This window comes from Pristiophorus japonicus, chromosome 7, assembly GCF_044704955.1.
Source record: "Pristiophorus japonicus isolate sPriJap1 chromosome 7, sPriJap1.hap1, whole genome shotgun sequence".
Taxonomy (NCBI): domain Eukaryota; kingdom Metazoa; phylum Chordata; class Chondrichthyes; family Pristiophoridae; genus Pristiophorus; species Pristiophorus japonicus.
In genome coordinates this window covers 5,485,956-5,512,669 of record NC_091983.1, presented here as the reverse complement: position 1 = coordinate 5,512,669, position 26,714 = coordinate 5,485,956, and the positions used below count along the sequence as shown (strand labels likewise).

The 26,714-nt window shown below is 43.5% G+C and overlaps 1 protein-coding gene across 1 annotated transcript in view; it reads right to left on the bottom strand.

Moving 5' to 3' along the window:
• LOC139266728 (zinc finger protein 235-like) overlaps positions 1-26,714 on the bottom strand; it is a 72,318-nt gene that overhangs the window by 33,452 nt on the left and 12,152 nt on the right. The window contains exon 2 of the mRNA XM_070884314.1: positions 11,892-12,078. The gene's annotated coding sequence lies outside the window, so the exon portion shown is untranslated. The remainder of the gene's footprint in view (positions 1-11,891; positions 12,079-26,714) is intronic.

Below are 26,714 nucleotides of genomic sequence, written 5' to 3'. Positions count from 1 at the left end.
GCGAGTTCTTTTCTGTAAATTGATATAGGATAAGAACAGCCATTTTGGCCATGTGTTCTCAGAAGGACAAAGGCCTGGCTTAAAGCCAAGAGCTTGTTGCAGCTGCCAGAATAAAAGTTATAGAAAATAGGTGCAGGAGTAGGCCATTCGGCCCTTCGAGCCTGCACCACCATTCAATGAGTTCATGGCTGAACATGCAACTTCAGTACCCCATTCCTACTTTCTCGCCATACCCCTTGATCCCCCTAGTAGTAAGGACGAACTCCTTTTTGAATATAGTTAGTGAATTGGCCTCAATAACGTCCTGTGGTAAAGAATTCCACAGGTTCACCACTCTCTGGGTGAAGAAGTTTCTCCTCATCTCGGTCCTAAATGGCTACCCCTTATCCTTAGACTGTGACCCCTGGTTCTGGACTTCCCCAATATTGAGAACATTCTTCCTGCATCTAACCTGTCTAAACCCGTCAGAATTTTAAATGTTTCTATGAGATCCCCTCTCATTCTTCTGAACTCCAGTGAATACAAGCCCAGTTGATCCAGTCTTTCTTGATATCTCAGTCCCGCCATCCCGGGAATCAGTCTGGTGAACCTTCGCTGCACTCCCTCAATAGCAAGAATGTCCTTCCTCAAGTTAGGAGACCAAAACTGTACACAATACTCCAGGTGTGGCCTCACCAAGGCCCTGTACAACTGTAGTAACACCCATTCAGTGGCTCTGCTCCACAAAGTGAATGATGGGGGTTGCTTATATGTGCAACACTCAGTTCCGAGTTGGGCGCAAGTACCTCCCTTTTCAGAATTCCGGGAGCAGTTACTATAATTCCCTTGCTACCCTACTATTTCCCTTTGGTGCAGAGGGTTGGCTAGTAAGAAGTAGGCCTATGCCTAGAATACCTACAATCAGTAATACAGCAAATTTATACATTTTGGCAAAAAGTAATTGTTCTTATTAGATTTCAGCTTCAGTTACGGGTGCTCATTTAACGTGTGAAACGTGGATCCAGGCTTTCTTTCCTTGGATTTTAACAGCTGCCTGGGTGGTCAATAACACTTGATAAGGTCCCTCCCACTTGGCACCCAAAGGTTCTTTATGAAAATTTTTCACATACACCCAGACTCCCAGGATGATGTCGTGTCCTCCTTCGGGTGGATTACCCCAAGCTGCCGATACCTGTCAGGAAACAGAATTAATAGCATTGGTTAGGTTCTGACAGTATGATAACAAAGTGTCACTCATTAAGTGAACATCAGCTTTCCATAAATCAATAGTTCCTGGCAGTGACATGGGTCTTCCTGTTATAATTTCAAATGGGCTTAGACCTGTAGATCTGTTCAGGGTTGCCCTAATGCTACATAGCACTATTTGTAGTGCCTGGGGCCATGGTGTTCCTTCTTGGTGATATTTGGCAAGCTGTTGTTTCAGAGTTCGATTCATTCGCTCTACTTGTCCTGATGATTGTGGATGATAAGGACAGTGTAAATCCCATGTAATGTTCAGTAACCTACAGACTTCTTGGCAGACAGCACCTGTGAAGTGTGTTCCCTGATCTGAGTCAATGCTACTCAGGACTCCCCATCGGGGAATGTAATCCTTACACAAGACCTTTGCAGTGTGATTGGCTGTGGCTCTTTTAGTTGGGACAGCTTCTACCCATCTAGAGAATCTGTCGACCATGACAAGAATGTTAGTGTATCCTTGGCATGGAGGGATAGATATATAATCAAGCTGCAGATGCTGGAATGGTCTGACAGGGGCAGGGGGCCTCAGTTGGGGCATTACCGTGATGGGTTCAGAATTATTTTTCTGGCAGACCACACAGCGGTCTGCTACCAACTGGGCATGTTTTTTAAATCCCCGACCCCACCAGCTTTTCTGGAACTGTGCCGTCATCTGTTGTGAGGCCAAGTGTCCCCACGAGTGGACTTGTTGGGCTAAAAAAGGCATAAGCGCTTGTGGCGTGACTGGCTTGTCGGTAACTCTGTCTCCAGACACCATCTTCACATAGCTTAATTCCTGCCTCAATCCATGTTCATTTTTCCTCTCGGGAGCACTCGCCTTGCATAGTTTGAAGGTCTCGTGTCAGAGTCTTGAGTGTTTTCAATCTGCACATCTGTGTTGGCTCTTCTGGGGGAACGCCCTGTGAGGCGGCATCTTTAGCTGCCTGGTCAGCTAGGGCATTTCCCTGTGATTCTGTGGTATTTTCCTTGGTATGGGCCTTACACTTCAGGATGGACACTTCCTGAGGTAATTGTATGGCCTCTAGTAAGTCTCGGACTTCTTTCCCATTTCGGATAGGTGTACCATAGCAGTGAGGAATCCTCTTTTCCGCTATAACAGACCAAAGTCGGGAGCGACTCCAAAAGCATAACGCGAATCTGTGTAGACATTAGCTGTCTGTCCTTCTGCTATTCGACATGCTTCTGACAGGGCCCTTAACGCGGCCTGTTGTGCTGACGTTCCTGAGGGTAAACATCCTTTTGCCACTACCTCATATAAGGTTGTAACTGCCCATCCTGCTTTTCTGGTACCATTGTCAACAAAGGAGGAACCATCTGTAAACAGGATGAGGTCTGGGTTGTGCAGAGGCTCCTCTGCTGCTAAGGCTGCTTCTTCTGTTTCTTTTAAAATCTCCACGTAGTCAATCTCTTCACATTCTCCCCCCTCTTGCGCCCTCGATTCTGACATCGGGAGCATAGTTGCGGGATTAACCGGGCTGGCCCGGACGATATGGAGATTAGGAGCTTCCAAAACTGCTGTCCAGCGGGTCCATCTTGCTCCTGTCACCTGAGACATTCTATTCATAGACAGCAAAGCGTGTACGGTGTGGGGACACTTGACAATCAGCTTTTGGTCGAGGACTAGACCCGCAGTGGTCATTACCGCTCGACATGTAGCTTTCATGGCCCTTAGGCAACTTCCCCATCCGAGGGCTACCGCATCCAGTTTTGCGGAATAATAGCCAATAGGTCTTTGTCGATCCCCATGTTCTTGTGTCAGTATAGCTGTCATATATCCTTCTTTCTCATGGACAAACAGGGTAAATGGCTTACCACTGTCTGGGATTCCAAGAGCCGGTGCCGAACACAAAGCCTTTTTCAAACTCAGGAAGGCCTCTTGCTGTTCCTTAGTGAGGGTGATGGCTTCTTTAGAGGCACGTTTCCCCCTTAAAATATCATTCAGTGGCTGAGCAAGCTGTGTGAAGGAGTCAATCCAATTTCTGTTAAAGTTACACAATCCCAAAAAAGACCTTAGTTCCTGAATAGTGCTGGGTTTTTTAGCAGCCCGAATGGCTGCAGTTCTATCCTGGGTAAGTTCTCTTTCCTTGTGAAATCTTTTGTCCCAGGTATACAACCTCTTCTTGGGATATTTGTGCTTTGTCGATGCTGGCTTTATGTCCTTTCAGCCAAAGGTGGTCCAGCAAAGCTCGTAAATCTTGTTCATGCTGTTCTTCCGTGTTTGAAGCTAGCAGGATATCGTCTACATATTGGATGACTGTGGATGACAGGGGAGGTAATTCTCACAAATGGCTTTGTAAAGCCATGTGGAATACCGTAGGGCTGTTGTGGAAACCCTGCGGTAACCGGGTCCAAGTATACTGTTGTCCTTGGACCGTGAAAGCAAACCACTGTCGAACCTTCGGTGCCAGAGGCACCGACCAAATTCTGTTGGCCATATCTATAACCGAGAAATTTTTATGTTCCGGTTTGAGGGCATTAAAAATGGTGGAGGGATCTGCGACCAAAGGAGCTTTTTGATCAATACACTGGTTAGCTTTCCTATAATCGACAGTCAAACGCCAAGTCTCATTAGATTTCTGTACCGGCCACACGGGGCTATTGGAGGAGCTATGCGTTTTAATAAGCACCCCTTGTTTCTCCAATTGCTGAATAACCGGTAAGATTCCCGCGATGGCAGTTGGACTGATGGGATATTGTTTAGTGCATGGAGGCTTGGTCCCGGTAAATGACGCAGGCTCCATCTGGAGTAGGCCACAATCGTTCTTATCTTTAGCCCATATCGGGTGATCCTTCAATTCTTCTTTCTTCAAAGTTCTAATTGACCATGTCACCCGACCATCCTCGAAATGCAACGATGAATCTATTTGGATTAGAACGTCCATTCCCAAAAGGGGTTGATCTACTGGGCCTATCCAGACCGGCGTGGTTAGTTCATGTGGACCCAGCCCTATAAGTACTTTTAATTTCCATTTTATGGCCCTCAACTCCATAGGCTGTAGGTGCCCTACCATCCAACGGCAAAAAGTTTCCATATTGTAGGGGTAAGCATGTTAATTCCGCCCCTGTGTCTAAAAGACAGTCCACATCCTTATCGCCCACCCTCACAGTTATATGTAGCCCATCTCCCCTTTGTTGTATTAGTGCGAGGAGGGGGGCCAGGGTGGGCTCTAATCGTTTTTTGCTATCCTAAGTAACTTCTTCTGTTGTTGTATTGTCAGTCGCTTAAATGCTTCTATGAGGTCGTTATCTTGTGACAAGCCTGGCTTGTTGGCTGAATTGTATCCCTGGCTGCGTCCTCTTCCCCGGCCGTGACCTTGCTGTTTTGCCCTGCACATCTTGGCCCAGTGACTTTCTTTCCCACAATAATGACATTTTCCGGGTAATTTTCCAAATGACTGTTTGTCGAAATCTTGGGATTTCCATCCCATAGCCTGTACAGCTCGGACTTTAGCTCCCATATCCCTGATCTAATTGGTTACATCGATCCACCAATGCTGCAAAGGTAGTTCCTCTACCTTCCCAGTCCGGTAACACTACCTTAAGCATTTTGGACAGTTCTGGCTTTAGACCTGCCACGAAAGCTGCTTTCAGGGGTCCAAACACTTGTTCATCCATTTCCTCATCCGTATTATTCATACCCGAATATTCTAGCCACGTGCATCTAAACCGCTCGTCATACTCCAGGACCTCCTCTGTTCCTTTCTGTTGGCAGGCTGCAATTTTTCCCCAGTCTGTCTTAGCTGGACTGAAGGCTTGCAGCCAGTGTTTAATCGCCTCCCACCCTGCATTTAATTCTTGCTCATTCTGCCCCAAAGCTTCTTCTACCTTGTCATGCAATTTTCTTCCTTGTGTTTTTGGCACCATTATGGTCAAAATTTGCACTCCGTCCCAGGGATGAAGTTGATATATATTTCTTAAGCGGTCCAATTGGTCCCACGTTTTTACTCCCCCTTTCTTTGGATTGGGCAATTCCTTGGACCATTTATCAATTTTCTCTGGGTCTGCCGGATCATGAAATAAGTATTCTGCATACACCCTTTTCTTCGTTTTTTTGGTTCCGCCCTCATCCGCAGTCTCTTCTGATTTGACTATAACTCGTCAAAGCGCACCCCTAATTCTTCATCCTCCGACCCTGTATCGTCAGAGGATTCAGAATCCGTATCTATTCCTCGGTCGTGTCCTCAGGTTTGCACTTTTAATTTATCCAAACATGGGTACCCTGGGAATTGACCGATACATTTTCCTTTTCCTATGACTGTCTCTTGACCTAATGATTTTTTCCATTCTTTAATTTCACCTTTAAGATCTTTAACTTCCACTTCCGACTTTTCAAGTTCAAATCTTTTCGATCGCAGCTGTGCACAAACTGCTTGCAATTGGTCCTTTGTACTGGTCAGTTCTCGATCATGTTGGGAACACATTAGAATTTCATTCCGCTTTCAGATCTGTCCCATAACCGCTAGGGACCATCTAGTTCGTTCTTTATTTTTCATACGAGTCGTTTTTCCCCAGACCCTTTTAATCTCGTCCAAGGACCATTGTCCTTTGGAGGTACCGTATTTTTGTTCGATCTTAATACAGGTTTTAGATAAGTCGAATTGTTGCTCTATATATTCTTTCAACTGTTGGAGGATTTCATCTATCGAAACCTCAGATGGTGCCCGCCCACCTTTAACAGTTGCAGGCAATTCTTTGCTCTTATCTCCTGCTGCCATAATACTGATTTCTTTACTGGGGGTCTTGAGTCGTAGGCTTTCCAGCCGATCAATAGGTCGGTGATTAATTAACTAACACACCGCCGAAGTTTAGATGTCTATGGGACCTCGAGCCGACTACCAACCGGAGGGTTCGCAAACCGGAGGCTTTCAGAATCGCGTAGAAGGAGAGGCGAATTTAGAGTTTTGACCGAGGACTTTTATAAAGAGGAGTCCTTACCTCAGTATGTCGGTCCGATGTCCAAAATTCAGTTTCTTTCCTCAGCGATCTTGTTCGTGACGCCAAAATTGTTAGGCCTCTTAATTTTCAATGAAATGCGAACTCCGATTGTAGTTTTAATGTAACTTTATTCTGGCAGCAGCAACAAGCTTCTGGCTTTAAGCTAGGCCTTTGTCCTTCTGAGACCACATGGCCAAAATGGCTGTACTTATACCTGGTTCAATTTACAGAAAAGAACTCGCCTTCTTTGACCTTATTGGCTCATTTGATAGTCTTTTAACCTTTTAATTGGCTCGCTACCCAAGGTCCTAAAATGTCAAGTTGATTGATGACTTAATGCAATGTGGTCTGTGTTTTCACAAAACTGCAGCCAGGCTGCAGAGCTTGAATTCTCTATCAGATATTCAACCTGCTAAAACACCAGTGAGTTTACAAGTGACTGCACGTTTTGGCTTCTGCTGTTGTCCCCGACTGAATTGTGTCCATTCTGACAGTTGTGGTTCCTTTCTGCTGATATTTATTACCACAATAATTGGGCTGGAGTTTAATATTTGGGATATTTCACCAATTAATCAACAAGAAAAGGGTCAGATAAAAAAATAATGTTGATTGTGTTTGCATCCATACTTCACTCTTTAAAACAACATAAGAATTAGGATCAGGAGTAGGACCTTGGCCACTCGAGCCTGCTCTGCCATTTGATATGATCATGGCTGATCTGATCTTGGGCACAGCTCCACTTCCCTGCCCACTCTCCATAACCCTTCACTCCCTTATCACTCAAAAATCTGGCTATCTGCACCTTAAATCTATTCAATGACCCAGCCTCCACAGCTCTCTGGGACAGAGAATTCCAAAAATTTATGATCTTCTGAGAAAATAAATTTCTCCTCATCTCCGTTCTAAATCGGTGACCCCTTATTCTCAAACTATGCCCCCTAGTTCTAGATTTCCCCACGAGAGGAAACATCCTCTCTGCATCTACCTTGTTGAAACTCCTCAGTATCTTATATGTTTCTATACGATCACCTCTGATTCTTCTAAACTCCAATGAGTATAGGCCCAGCCTGCTCAACCTTTCTTCATAAGTCAGTCCCTTCACCTCAGGAATCAAACTAGTAAAGCTTCTCTCAACTGTCTCCAATGCAAGTATATCCCGCCTTAAATAAGGAGATCAAAACTGTATGCATTGCTCTAGGTGTGGTCTCACCAATACCCTGTACAGTTGTAGCAGGACTTCTCTAATTTTATACTCTATCTCCCTTGCAATAAAGGTCAATATATAGGTAAGAAGCGGGAAGAGGTCCTACAAGCTGAATTTAGGGAGCTAGGAGTTAAATTAAAAAGTAGGACCTCAAAGGTAGTAATCTCTGGATTGCTACCAGTGCCACGTGCTAATCAGAGTAGAGGGAGCAGGATAGTTAGAATAAATACGTGGCTTGAGCAGTGGTGCAAAAGGGAGGGATTCAAATTTCTGGGACATTGGAACCAGCTGTGGGGGAAGTGGGACCTGTACAAAAGGGACGGTCTGCACTTGGGCAGGACTGGAACTGATGTCCTGGGGGTAACATTTGCTAATGCAGTTCGGGAGTGTTTAAACTAATATGGGAGGGGGATGGGAACCTATGCAGCGAGGCAGGGCGAAGTAATATGGAGTCAGAAACAGATGGTAGAAAGGTATAAAGCAATAATGGAAGGCAGAGTAAACAAAGGCAAGAAACAAAAAGGGCCACACTACATCATAATTCTAAAAGGACAAAGAGTGTTAAAAAAACAACAAGCCTGAAGGCTTTGTGTCTAAATGCAAGGAGTATCCGCAATAAGGTGGATGAATTAACTGTGCAAGTAGATGTTAACAGATATGATGTGATTGGGATTACAGAGATGTGGCTCCAGGATGATCAGGGCTGGGAACTCAACATCCAAGGGTATTCAACATTCAGGAAGGATAGAATAAAAGGGAAAGGAGGTGGGGTAGCATTGCTGGTTAAAGAGGAGATTAATGCAATAGTTAGGAAGGACATTAGCTTGGATGATGTGGAATCTATATGGATAGAGCTGCAGAACACCAAAGGGCAAAAAACGTTAGTGGGAGTTGTGTACAGACCTCCAAACATTCGAAGTGATGTTGGGGAGGGCATCAAACAGGAAATTAGGGGTGCATGCAATAAAGGTGCAGATGTTATCATGGGTGACTTTAATATGCATATAGATTGGGCTAACCAAACTAGAAGCAATACGGTGGAGGAGGATTTCCTGGAGTGCATAAGGGATGGTTTTCTAGACCAATATGTCGAGGAACCAACTAGGGGGGAGGCCATCTTAGACTGGGTGTTGTGTAATGAGAGAGGATTAATTAGTAATCTCGTTGTGCGAGGCCCCTTGGGGAAGAGTGACCATAATATGGTGGAATTCTACATTAGGATGGAGAATGAAACAGTTAATTCAGAGACCATGGTCCAGAACTTAAAGAAGGGTAACTTTGAAGGTATGAGGCGTGAATTGGCTAGGATAGATTGGCGAATGATACTTAAGGGGTTGACAGTGGATGGGCAATGGCAGACATTTAGAGACCGCATGGATGAACTACAACAATTGTACATCCCTCTCTGGTGTAAAAATAAAAAAGGGAAGGTGGCTCAACTGTGGCTATCAAGGGAAATCAGGGATGGTATTAAAGCCAAGGAAGTGGCATGCAAATTGGCCAGAAAAAGCAGCGAACCCAAGGACTGGGAGAAATTTAGAACTCAGCAGAGGAGGACAAAGGGTTTGATTAGGGCAGAGAAAATAGAGTACGAGAGGAAGCTTGCAGGGAACATTAAAACGGACTGCAAAAGCTTCTATAGATATGGAAAGAGAAAAAGGTTAGTAAAGACAAATGTAGGTCCCCTGTAGTCAGAATCAGGGGAAGTCATAATGGGGAACAAAGAAATGGCAGACCAATTGAACAAGTACTTTGGTTCGGTATTCACTAAGGAGGACACAAACAACCTTCCGGATATAAAAGGGGTCAGGGAGTCTAGTAAGAAGGAGGAACTGAGGGAAATCCTTATTGGTCGGGAAATTGTGTTGGGGAAATTGATGGGATTGAAGGTCGATAAATCCCCAAGGTCTGATGGTCTGCATCCCAGAGTACTTAAGGAGGTGGCCTTGGAAATAGTGGATGCATTGACAGTCATTTTCCAACATTCCATAGACTCTGGATCAGTTCCTATGAAGTGGAGAGTAGCCAATGTAACCCCATTTTTTAAAAAAGGAGGGAGAGAGAAAACAGGGAATTATAGACCGGTCAGCCTGACATCAGTGGTGGGCAAAATGATGGAATCAATTATTAAGGATGTCATAGCAGCGCATTTGGAAAGAGATGACATGATAGGTCCAAGTCAGCATGGATTTGTGAAAGGGGAATCATGCTTGACAAATCTTCTGGAATTTTCTGAGGATGATTCCAGTAGAGTGGACAAGGGAGAACCAGTTGATGTGATGCATTTGGACTTTCAGAAGGCTTTCGACAAGGTCCCACACAAGAGATTAATGTGCAAAGTTAAAGCACATGGGATTGGGGGTAGTGTGCTGACGTGGATTGAGAACTGGTTGGCAGACAGGAAGCAAAGAGTATGAGTAAATGGGTACTTTTCAGAATGGCAGGCAGTGACTAGTGGGGTACCGCAAGGTTCTGTGCTGGGGCCCCAGCTGTTTACATTGTATATTAATGATTTAGACGAGGGGATTAAATGTAGTATCTCCAAATTTGCGGATGACACTAAGTTGGGTGGCAGTGTGAGATGCGAGGAGGATGCTATGAGGCTGCAGAGTGACTTGGATAGGTTAGATGAGTGGGCAAATGCATGGCAGATGAAGTATAATGTGGATAAATGTGAGGTTATCCACTTTGGTGGTAAAAACAGAGAGACAGACTATTATTTGAATGGTGACAAATTCAGAAAAGGAGAGGTGCAACGAGACCTGGGTGTCATGGTACATCAGTCATTGAAGGTTGGCATGCAGGTACAGCAGGCGGTTAAGAAAGCAAATGGCATGTTGGCCTTCATAGCGAGGGGATTTGAGTACAGGGACAGGGAGGTGTTACTACAGTTGTACAGGGCCTTGGTGAGGCCACACCTGGAGTATTGTGTACAGTTTTGGTCTCCTAACTTGAGGAAGGACATTCTTGCTCTTGAGGGCGTGCAGCGAAGGTTCACCAGACTGATTCCCGGGATGGCGGGACTGACATATCAAGAAAGACTGGATCAACTGGGCTTGTATTCACTGGAGTTCAGAAGAATGAGAGGGGACCTCATAGAAACGTTTAAAATTCTGACGGGTTTAGACAGGTTTGATGCAGGAAGAATGTTCCCAATGTTGGGGAAGTCCAGAACCAGGGGTCACAGTCTAAGGATAAGGGGTAAGCCATTTAGGACCGAGATGAGGAGAAACTTCTTCACCCAGAGAGTGGTGAACCTGTGGAATTCTCTACCACAGGAAGTTGTTGAGGCCAATTCACTAAATATATTCAAAAAGGAGTTGGATGTAGTCCTTACTACTCGGGGGATCAAGGGGTATGGTGAGAAAGCAGGAATGGGGTACTGAAGTTGCATTTTCAGCCATGAACTCATTGAATGGCAGCGCAGGCTAGAAGGGCCGAATGGCCTACTCCTGCACCTATTTTCTATGTTTCTATGTTTGTCACATTCCATTTGCCTTCCTGATTACTTGCTATACCTGCAAAGTAACTTTTTGTGTTTCATCCACCAGGAACCCTAGGTGCCTCTGTACTGCAGCACTTAGCAATTTTTCTCAATTTAATTTATAATTTGCTTTTCTATTTTTTCTGCCAAAATGGATAACCTCACACTTTCCAACATTATAGTCCATGTGCCAAATTATTGCCCACTCACTGTAGTCTGTCTATATCCCTCTGTAGATTGTTTGTGTCCTCCACACAATTTGCTTTCCCACCCATCTTTGTGTCTTCAGGAAACATGGCGACATTACACTTTATCCCCTTCATCCAAGTCATGAATATAGATTGTAAATAGTGAAGGACCCAGCACCGATCCCTGCGGCACCCCACTAGTCACTGATTGTCAACCGGAAAATGACCCATTTAGCCCGACTCTCTGTTTTCTGTTAGTTAACCAATCCTCTATCTATGCTGAAATATTACTCCCAACCCCGTGAACTTTTATCTTGTGCAGTAACCTGTTATGTGGCACCTTGTCAAATGCCTTCGGGAAGTCCAAATACACCACATCCACTGGTTCCCCTTTATCCACCCTGCTCATTATATCCTCAAAGTACTCCAGCAAATTTGTGAAATGAGAGTTCGCTTTCATGAAACCATGCTGACTCTGCTTGACTGTATTATGCTTTTCCAAATGTCCTGCTACTGCTTCCTTAATAAAGGACTCCAGCAATTTCTCAACGACAGATGTTAGGCTAATTGGTCTATAGTTTCCTGCTTTTTGTCTGCCTCCTTTTTTTAAGGACAAAGCAGCCCACTTGATTGGCCCTGTATCCCCACCTTCAACATTCACTCCCTCCACCACCGGCGCACCGTGGCTGCAGTGTGTACCATCTACAAGATGCACTGCAGCAACTCGCCAAGGCTTCTTTGGCAGCACCTCCCAAACCTGCAACCTCTACCACCTAGAAGGACAAGGGCAGCAAGCACATGGAAACACGATCACTTGCAAGTTCCCCTCCAAGTTACTCACCACCCTGACTTGGAAATATATCGGCTGTTGCATCATAGTCGGTGGGTCAAAATCCTGGAACTTCCTCCCTAACAGCACTGTAGGAGCACCTTCACCACACGGACTGCAGCGGTTCAAGAAGGTAGCTCATTCTCGTGGTCAATTAGGGATGGGCAATAAATGGTGGCCTGGAGAGGGCCACCCACATCTGAAGAATGAATAAAGAAGGGAATCAAATTAATCAGAATGCACCAGATTAAAGTGACAATTGAGCACTTTCTGGGGAGGTGATTGGCCCAGACACATTGATAGTGAATAGTATTTAGAAAGGTCGGGATAAAGGGGCAGGATGAACACAGATACAAACAGAGACACAAATATAGATACATGCGTAAACGCAGACATAAGCACAGACCTATATCACACACACACACAGGTAGAGTCATCCCCTCAAACACAGACAAAGCCCGTACACAGATATATATCGCACACACAGCCCGTACACAGACATATATCACACACACAGACCGTACAGACATATATCACACACACAGCCCGTACACAGACATATATCACACACACAGTCTGTACACAGACATATATCACACACACAGCCCGTACACAGACATATATCACACACACAGACCGTACAGACATATATCACACACACAGCCCGTACACAGACATATATCACACACACAGCCTGTACACAGACATATATCACACACACAGCCCGTACACAGACATATATCACACACACAGTCTGTACACAGACATATATCACACACACAGCCCGTACACAGACATATATCACACACACAGCCCGTACACAGACATATATCACACACACAGTCTGTACACAGACATATATCACACACACAGTCTGTACAGACATATATCACACACACAGTCTGTACACAGACATATATCACGCACACAGTCTGTACACAGACATATATCACGCACACAGTCTGTACACAGACATATATCACGCACACAGTCTGTACACAGACATATATCACGCACACAGTCTGTACACAGACATATATCACGCACACAGTCTGTACACAGACATATATCACGCACACAGTCTGTACACAGACATATATCACACACACAGTCTGTACACAGACATATATCACACACACAGTCTGTGCACAGACATATGTCACACACACAGTCTGTACACAGACATATATCACACACACAGTCTGTACACAGACATATATCACACACACAGTCTGTACACAGACATATATCACACACAGCCCGTACACAGACATATATCACACACACAGTCTGTACACAGACATATATCACACACACACACAGCCTGTACACAGACATATATCACACACATAGTCTGTACACAGACATATATCACACACACAGCCTGTACACAGACATATATCACACACACAGTCTGTACACAGACATATATCACACACATAGTCTGTACACAGACATATATCACACACAGCCCGTACACAGACATATATCACACACACAGTCTGTACACAGACATATATCACACATACACACAGCCTGTACACAGACATATATCACACACATAGTCTGTACACAGACATATATCACACACACAGCCTGTACACAGACATATATCACACACACAGACTGTACACAGACATATATCACACACACAGTCTGTACACAGACATATATCACACACACAGTCTGTACACAGACATATATCACACACAGTCTGTACACAGACATATATCACACACACAGCCTGCACACAGACATATATCACACACACAGTCTGTACACAGACATATATCACATACACAGTCTGTACACAGACATATATCACACACACAGCCCGCACACAGACATATATCACACACACAGCCCGTACACAGACATATATCACACACAGACATATATCACACACACAGTCTGTACACAGACATATATCACGCACACAGTCTGTACACAGACATATATCACGCACACAGTCTGTACACAGACATATATCACGCACACAGTCTGTACACAGACATATATCACGCACACAGCCTGTACACAGACATATATCACGCACACAGTCTGTACACAGACATATATCACGCACACAGTCTGTACACAGACATATATCAAGCACACAGTCTGTACACAGACATATATCACGCACACAGTCTGTACAGACATATATCACGCACACAGTCTGTACACAGACATATATCACGCACACAGTCTGTGCACAGACATATGTCACACACACAGTCTGTACACAGACATATATCACACACACAGTCTGTACACAGACATATGTCACACACACAGTCTGTACACAGACATATATCACACACACAGTCTGTACACAGACTATATCACACACACAGTCTGTGCACAGACATATATCACACACACAGTCTGTACACAGACATATATCACACACACAGTCTGTACACAGACATATATCACACACAGTCTGTACACAGACATATATCACACACACAGCCTGCACACAGACATATATCACACACACAGTCTGTACACAGACATATATCACATACACAGTCTGTACACAGACATATATCACACACACAGCCCGCACACAGACATATATCACACACACAGCCCGTACACAGACATATATCACACACAGACATATATCACACACACAGTCTGTACACAGACATATATCACACACACAGTCTGTACACACACATATATCACGCACACAGCCTGTACACAGACATATATCACGCACACAGTCTGTACACAGACATATATCACACACAGTCTGTACACAGACATATATCACACACACAGCCTGTACACAGACATATATCAGGCACACAGTCTGTACACAGACATATATCACACACAGTCTGTACACACACATATATCACGCACACAGTCTGTACACAGACATATATCACACACAGTCTGTACACAGACATATATCACACACACAGCCTGTACACAGACATATATCACACACACAGTCTGTACACAGACATATATCACATACACAGTCTGTACACAGACATATATCACACACACAGCACGCACACAGACATATATCACACACACAGCCCGTACACAGACATATATCACACACAGACATATATCACACACACAGTCTGTACACAGACATATATCAAGCACACAGTCTGTACACAGACATATATCATGCACACAGTCTGTACACAGATATATATCACGCACAGTCTGTACACAGACATATATCACGCACAGTCTGTACACAGACATATATCACACACACAGTCTGTACACAGACATATGTCACACACACAGTCTGTACACAGACATATATCACACACACAGTCTGTACACAGACTATATCACACACAGAGTCTGTGCACAGACATATATCACACACACAGTCTGTACACAGACATATATCACACACACAGTCTGTACACAGACATATATCACACACAGTCTGTACACAGACATATATCACACACACAGCCTGCACACAGACATATATCACACACACAGTCTGTACACAGACATATATCACATACACAGTCTGTACACAGACATATATCACACACACAGCCCGTACACAGACATATATCACACACAGACATATATCACACACACAGTCTGTACACAGACATATATCAAGCACACAGTCTGTACACAGACATATATCATGCACACAGTCTGTACACAGATATATATCACGCACAGTCTGTACACAGACATATATCACACACACAGTCTGTACACAGACATATATCACACACACAGTCTGTACACAGACATATGTCACACACACAGTCTGTACACAGACATATATCACACACACAGTCTGTACACAGACTATATCACACACAGAGTCTGTGCACAGACATATATCACACACACAGTCTGTACACAGACATATATCACACACACAGTCTGTACACAGACATATATCACACACAGTCTATACACAGACATATATCACACACACAGCCTGCACACAGACATATATCACACACACAGTCTGTACACAGACATATATCACATACACAGTCTGTACACAGACATATATCACACACACAGCCCGCACACAGACATATATCACACACACAGCCCGTACACAGACATATATCACACACAGACATATATCACACACACAGTCTGTACACAGACATATATCACACACACAGTCTGTACACACACATATATCACGCACACAGCCTGTACACAGACATATATCACGCACACAGTCTGTACACAGACATATATCACACACAGTCTGTACACAGACATATATCACGCACACAGTCTGTACACAGACATATATCACGCACACAGTCTGTACACAGACATATATCACGCACACAGCCTGTACACAGACATATATCACGCACACAGTCTGTACACAGACATATATCACGCATACAGTCTGTACACAGACATATATCAAGCACACAGTCTGTACACAGACATATATCACGAACACAGTCTGTACACAGACATATATCACGCACACAGTCTGTACACAGACATATATCACGCACACAGTCTGTGCACAGACATATGTCACACACACAGTCTGTACACAGACATATATCACACACACAGTCTGTACACAGACATATGTCACACACACAGTCTGTACACAGACATATATCACACACACAGTCTGTACACAGACTATATCACACACACAGTCTGTGCACAGACATATATCACACACAGTCCGTACACAGACATATATCACACACACAGTCTGTACACAGACATATATCACACACACAGTCTGTACACAGACATATATCACGCACACAGTCTGTACACAGACATATATCACACACACAGTCTGTACACAGACATATATCACACACACAGCCTGTACACAGACATATATCACACACAGTCTGTACACAGACATATATCACACACACAGTCTGTACACAGACATATATCACACACAGTCTGTACACAGACATATATCACACACACAGCCTGCACACAGACATATATCACACACACAGTCTGTACACAGACATATATCACATACACAGTCTGTACACAGACATATATCACACACACAGCCCGCACACAGACATATATCACACACACAGCCCGTACACAGACATATATCACACACAGACATATATCACACACAGTCTGTACACAGACATATATCACACACAGTCTGTACACACACATATATCACGCACACAGTCTGTACACAGACATATATCACGCACACAGTCTGTACACAGACATATATCACGCACACAGTCTGTGCACAGACATATGTCACGCACACAGTCTGTACACAGACATATATCACACACACAGTCTGTACACAGACATATGTCACACACACAGTCTGTACACAGACATATATCACACACACAGTCTGTACACAGACTATATCACACACACAGTCTGTGCACAGACATATATCACACACACAGTCTGTACACAGACATATATCACGCACACAGTCTGTACACAGACATATATCACACACACAGTCTGTACACAGACATATATCACACACACAGCCTGTACACAGACATATATCACACACAGTCTGTACACAGACATATATCACACACAGAGTCTGTACACAGACATATATCACACACACAGTCTGTACACAGACATATATCACACACACAGCCTGTACACAGACATATATCACGCACACAGTCTGTACACAGACATATATCACACACACAGTCTGCACACAGACATATATCACATACACAGTCTGTACACAGACATATATCACACACACAGCCCGCACACAGACATATATCACACACACAGCCCGCACACAGACATATATCACACACACAGCCCGTACACAGACATTTATCACACACACAGCCTGTACACAGACATATATCACACACAGACATATATCACACACACAGTCTGTACACAGACATATATCACACACACAGTCTGTACACACACATATATCACGCACACAGCCTGTACACAGACATATATCACGCACACAGTCTGTACACAGACATATATCACGCACACAGTCTGTACACAGACATATATCACGCACACAGTCTGTACACAGACATATATCACGCACACAGTCTGTACACAGACATATATCACGCACACAGTCTGTACACAGACATATATCACGCACACAGTCTGTACACAGACATATATCACGCACACAGTCTGTACACAGACATATATCACACACACAGTCTGTGCACAGACATATGTCACACACACAGTCTGTACACAGACATATATCACACACACAGTCTGTACACAGACATATATCACACACAGCCCGTACACAGACATATATCACACACACAGTCTGTACACAGACATATATCACACACACACACAGCCTGTACACAGACATATATCACACACATAGTCTGTACACAGACATATATCACACACACAGCCTGTACACAGACATATATCACACACACAGTCTGTACACAGACATATATCACACACAGCCCGTACACAGACATATATCACACACACAGTCTGTACACAGACATATATCACACACACACACAGCCTGTACACAGACATATATCACACACATAGTCTGTACACAGACATATATCACACACACAGCCTGTATACAGACATATATCACACACACAGACTGTACACAGACATATATCACACACACAGTCTGTACACAGACATATATCACACACAGTCTGTACACAGACATATATCACACACACAGCCTGCACACAGACATATATCACACACACAGTCTGTACACAGACATATATCACATACACAGTCTGTACACAGACATATATCACACACACAGCCCGCACACAGACATATATCACACACACAGCCCGTACACAGACATATATCACACACAGACATATATCACACACACAGTCTGTACACAGATATATATCACACACACAGTCTGTACACACACATATATCACGCACACAGCCTGTACACAGACATATATCACGCACACAGTCTGTACACAGACATATATCACACACACAGTCTGTACACAGACATATATCACGCACACAGTCTGTACACAGACATATATCACGCACACAGCCTGTACACAGACATATATCACGCACACAGTCTGCACACAGACATATATCACGCACACAGTCTGTACACAGACATATATCAAGCACACAGTCTGTACACAGACATATATCACGCACACAGTCTGTACACAGACATATATCACGCACACAGTCTGTACACAGACATATATCACGCACACAGTCTGTGCACAGACATATGTCACACACACAGTCTGTACACAGACATATATCACACACACAGTCTGTACACAGACATATGTCACACACACAGTCTGTACACAGACATATATCACACACACAGTCTGTACACAGACTATATCACACACACAGTCTGTGCACAGACATATATCACACACACAGTCTGTACACAGACATATATCACAGACATATATCACGCACACAGTCTGTACACAGACATATATCACGCACACAGTCTGTACACAGACATATATCACACACACAGTCTGTACACAGACATATATCACACACACAGCCTGTACACAGACATATATCACACACACAGTCTGTACACAGACATATATCACGCACACAGTCTGTACACAGACATATATCACGCACACAGTCTGTACACAGACATATATCACACACACAGCCCGCACACAGACATATATCACACACACAGCCCGTACACAGACATATATCACACACAGACATATATCACACACACAGTCTGTACACAGACATATATCACACACACAGTCTGTACACACACATATATCACGCACACAGCCTGTACACAGACATATATCACGCACACAGTCTGTACACAGACATATATCACACACAGTCTGTACACAGACATATATCACGCACACAGTCTGTACACAGACATATATCACGCACACAGTCTGTACACAGACATATATCACGCACACAGCCTGTACACAGACATATATCACGCACACAGTCTGTACACAGACATATATCACGCACACAGTCTGTACACAGACATATATCAAGCACACAGTCTGTACACAGACATATATCACGAACACAGTCTGTACACAGACATATATCACGCACACAGACTGTACACAGACATATATCACGCACACAGTCTGTGCACAGACATATGTCACACACACAGTCTGTACACAGACATATATCACACACACAGTCTGTACACAGACATATGTCACACACACAGTCTGTACACAGACATATATCACACACACAGTCTGTACACAGACTATATCACACACACAGTCTGTGCACAGACATATATCACACACAGTCCGTACACAGACATATATCACACACACAGTCTGTACACAGACATATATCACACACACAGTCTGTACACAGACATATATCACGCACACAGTCTGTACACAGACATATATCACACACACAGTCTGTACACAGACATATATCACACAAACAGCCTGTACACAGACATATATCACACACAGTCTGTACACAGACATATATCACACACACAGTCTGTACACAGACATATATCACACACAGTCTGTACACAGACATATATCACACACACAGCCTGCACACAGACATATATCACACACACAGTCTGTACACAGACATATATCACATACACAGTCTGTACACAGACATATATCACACACACAGCCCGCACACAGACATATATCACACACACAGCCCGTACACAGACATATATCACACACAGACATATATCACACACAGTCTGTACACAGACATATATCACACACAGTCTGTACACACACATATATCACGCACACAGTCTGTACACAGACATATATCACGCACACAGTCTGTACACAGACATATATCACGCACACAGTCTGTGCTCAGACATATGTCACGCACACAGTCTGTACACAGACATATATCACACACACAGTCTGTACACAGACATATGTCACACACACAGTCTGTACACAGACATATATCACACACACAGTCTGTACACAGACTATATCACACACACAGTCTGTGCACAGACATATATCACACACACAGTCTGTACACAGACATATATCACGCACACAGTCTGTACACAGACATATATCACACACACAGTCTGTACACAGACATATATCACACACACAGCCTGTACACAGACATATATCACACACAGTCTGTACACAGACATATATCACACACAGAGTCTGTACACAGACATATATCACACACACAGTCTGTACACAGACATATATCACACACACAGCCTGTACACAGACATATATCACACACACAGCCCGTACACAGACATTTATCACACACACAGCCTGTACACAGACATATATCACACACAGACATATATCACACACACAGTCTGTACACAGACATATATCACACACACAGTCTGTACACACACATATATCACGCACACAGCCTGTACACAGACATATATCACGCACACAGTCTGTACACAGACATATATCACGCACACAGTCTGTACACAGACATATATCACGCACACAGTCTGTACACAGACATATATCACGCACACAGTCTGTACACAGACATATATCACGCACACAGTCTGTACACAGACATATATCACGCACACAGTCTGTACACAGACATATATCACGCACACAGTCTGTACACAGACATATATCACGCACACAGTCTGTACACAGACATATATCACGCACACAGTCTGTACACAGACATATATCACGCACACAGTCTGTACACAGACATATATCACACACACAGTCTGTGCACAGACATATGTCACACACACAGTCTGTACACAGACATATATCACACACACAGTCTGTACACAGACATATATCACACACAGCCCGTACACAGACATATATCACACACACAGTCTGTACACAGACATATATCACACACACACACAGCCTGTACACAGACATATATCACACACATAGTCTGTACACAGACATATATCACACACACAGCCTGTACACAGACATATATCACACACACAGTCTGTACACAGACATATATCACACACAGCCCGTACACAGACATATATCACACACACAGTCTGTACACAGACATATATCACACACACACACAGCCTGTACACAGACATATATCACACACATAGTCTGTACACAGACATATATCACACACACAGCCTGTATACAGACATATATCACACACACAGACTGTACACAGACATATATCACACACACAGTCTGTACACAGACATATATCACACACAGTCTGTACACAGACATATATCACACACACAGCCTGCACACAGACATATATCACACACACAGTCTGTACACAGACATATATCACATACACAGTCTGTACACAGACATATATCACACACACAGCCCGCACACAGACATATATCACACACACAGCCCGTACACAGACATATATCACACACAGACATATATCACACACACAGTCTGTACACAGATATATATCACACACACAGTCTGTACACAGACATATATCACACACACAGCCTGTACACAGACATATATCACACACACAGTCTGTACACAGACATATATCACACACAGTCTGTACACAGACATATATCACGCACACAGTCTGTACACAGACAAATATCACACACAGCCCGTACACAGACATATATCACACACACAGCCCGTACACAGACATATATCACACACACAGTCTGTACACAGACATATATCACGCACACAGTCTGTACACAGACATATATCACAGACATATATCACACACACAGTCTGTACACAGACATATATCACACACAGTCTGTACACAGACATATATCACGCACGCAGTCTGTACACAGACATATATCACGCACGCAGCCTGTACACAGACATATATCACACACACAGCCTGTACACAGACATATATCACACACACAGTCTGTACAGACATATATCACGCACACAGTCTGTACACAGACATATATCACGCACACAGTCTGTACACACACATATATCACGCACACAGTCTGTACACAGACATATATCACGCACACAGTCTGTACACAGACATATATCACGCACACAGTCTGTGCACAGACATATGTCACGCACACAGTCTGTGCACAGACATATGTCACGCACACAGTCTGTACACAGACATATATCACACACACAGTCTGTACACAGACATATGTCACACACACAGTCTGTACATAGACATATATCACACACACAGTCTGTACACAGACATATATCACACACACAGTCTGTACACAGACTATATCACACACACAGTCTGTGCACAGACATATCACACACAGTCCGTACACAGATATATATCACACACACAGTCTGTACACAGACATATATCACACACACACACAGTCTGTACACAGACATATATCACACACACAGTCTGTACACAGACATATATCACACACAGCCCGTACACAGACATATATCACACACACAGTCTGTACACAGACATATATCACACACACAGCCTGTACACAGACATATATCACACACAGTCTGTACACAGACATATATCACACACATAGTCTGTACACAGACATATATCACACACACAGCCTGTACACAGCCATATATCACACACAGTCTGTACACAGACATATATCACACACACAGTCTGTACACAGACATATATCACACACACAGTCTGTACACAGACATATATCACACACACAGTCTGTACACAGACATATATCACACACACAGTCTGTACACAGACATATATCACATACACAGTCTGTACACAGACATATATCACACACACAGCCCGCACACAGACATATATCACACACACAGCCCGTACACAGACATATATCACACACACAGCCTGTACACAGACATATATCACACACACAGTCTGTACACAGACATATATCACACACACAGCCTGTACACAGACATATATCACACACACAGTCTGTACACACACATATATCACGCACACAGCCTGTACACAGACATATATCACGCACACATTCTGTACACAGACATATATCACGCACACAGTCTGTGCACAGACATATATCACGCACACAGTCTGTGCACAGACATATATCACACACACAGTCTGTGCACAGACATATATCACACACACAGTCTGTACACAGACATATATCACACACACAGTCTGTACACAGACATATATCACACAGTCCGTACACAGACATATATCACACACACATAGTCCGTACACAGATATATATCACACACAGTCCGTACACAGACATATATCACACACACAGTCTGTACACAGACATATATCACACACACAGCCTGTACACAGACATATATCACACACAGCCTGTACACAGACATATATCACACACACAGTCTGTACACAGACATATATCACACACACACAGTCTGTACACAGACATATATCACACACAGTCTGTACACAGACATATATCACACACAGTCTGTACACAGACATATATCACACACACAGTCTGTACACAGACATATATCACACACACAGTCTGTACACAGACATATATCACACACAGCCCGTACACAGACATATATCACACACACAGCCCGTACACAGACATATATCACACACACAGTCTGTACACAGACATATATCACACACACAGTCTGTACACAGACATATATCACGCACACAGTCTGTACACAGACATATATCACACACACAGTCTGTACACAGACATATATCACACAAACAGCCTGTACACAGACATATATCACACACAGTCTGTACACAGACATATATCACACACACAGTCTGTACACAGACATATATCACACACAGTCTGTACACAGACATATATCACACACACAGCCTGCACACAGACATATATCACACACACAGTCTGTACACAGACATATATCACATACACAGTCTGTACACAGACATATATCACACACACAGCCCGCACACAGACATATATCACACACACAGCCCGTACACAGACATATATCACACACAGACATATATCACACACAGTCTGTACACAGACATATATCACACACAGTCTGTACACACACATATATCACGCACACAGTCTGTACACAGACATATATCACGCACACAGTCTGTACACAGACATATATCACGCACACAGTCTGTGCTCAGACATATGTCACGCACACAGTCTGTACACAGACATATATCACACACACAGTCTGTACACAGACATATGTCACACACACAGTCTGTACACAGACATATATCACACACACAGTCTGTACACAGACTATATCACACACACAGTCTGTGCACAGACATATATCACACACACAGTCTGTACACAGACATATATCACGCACACAGTCTGTACACAGACATATATCACACACACAGTCTGTACACAGACATATATCACACACACAGCCTGTACACAGACATATATCACACACAGTCTGTACACAGACATATATCACACACAGAGTCTGTACACAGACATATATCACACACACAGTCTGTACACAGACATATATCACACACACAGCCTGTACACAGACATATATCACACACACAGCCCGTACACAGACATTTATCACACACACAGCCTGTACACAGACATATATCACACACAGACATATATCACACACACAGTCTGTACACAGACATATATCACACACACAGTCTGTACACACACATATATCACGCACACAGCCTGTACACAGACATATATCACGCACACAGTCTGTACACAGACATATATCACGCACACAGTCTGTACACAGACATATATCACGCACACAGTCTGTACACAGACATATATCACGCACACAGTCTGTACACAGACATATATCACGCACACAGTCTGTACACAGACATATATCACGCACACAGTCTGTACACAGACATATATCACGCACACAGTCTGTACACAGACATATATCACGCACACAGTCTGTACACAGACATATATCACGCACACAGTCTGTACACAGACATATATCACGCACACAGTCTGTACACAGACATATATCACACACACAGTCTGTGCACAGACATATGTCACACACACAGTCTGTACACAGACATATATCACACACACAGTCTGTACACAGACATATATCACACACAGCCCGTACACAGACATATATCACACACACAGTCTGTACACAGACATATATCACACACACACACAGCCTGTACACAGACATATATCACACACATAGTCTGTACACAGACATATATCACACACACAGCCTGTACACAGACATATATCACACACACAGTCTGTACACAGACATATATCACACACAGCCCGTACACAGACATATATCACACACACAGTCTGTACACAGACATATATCACACACACACACAGCCTGTACACAGACATATATCACACACATAGTCTGTACACAGACATATATCACACACACAGCCTGTATACAGACATATATCACACACACAGACTGTACACAGACATATATCACACACACAGTCTGTACACAGACATATATCACACACAGTCTGTACACAGACATATATCACACACACAGCCTGCACACAGACATATATCACACACACAGTCTGTACACAGACATATATCACATACACAGTCTGTACACAGACATATATCACACACACAGCCCGCACACAGACATATATCACACACACAGCCCGTACACAGACATATATCACACACAGACATATATCACACACACAGTCTGTACACAGATATATATCACACACACAGTCTGTACACAGACATATATCACAGACATATATCACACACACAGCCTGTACACAGACATATATCACACACACAGTCTGTACACAGACATATATCACACACAGTCTGTACACAGACATATATCACGCACACAGTCTGTACACAGACAAATATCACACACAGCCCGTACACAGACATATATCACACACACAGCCCGTACACAGACATATA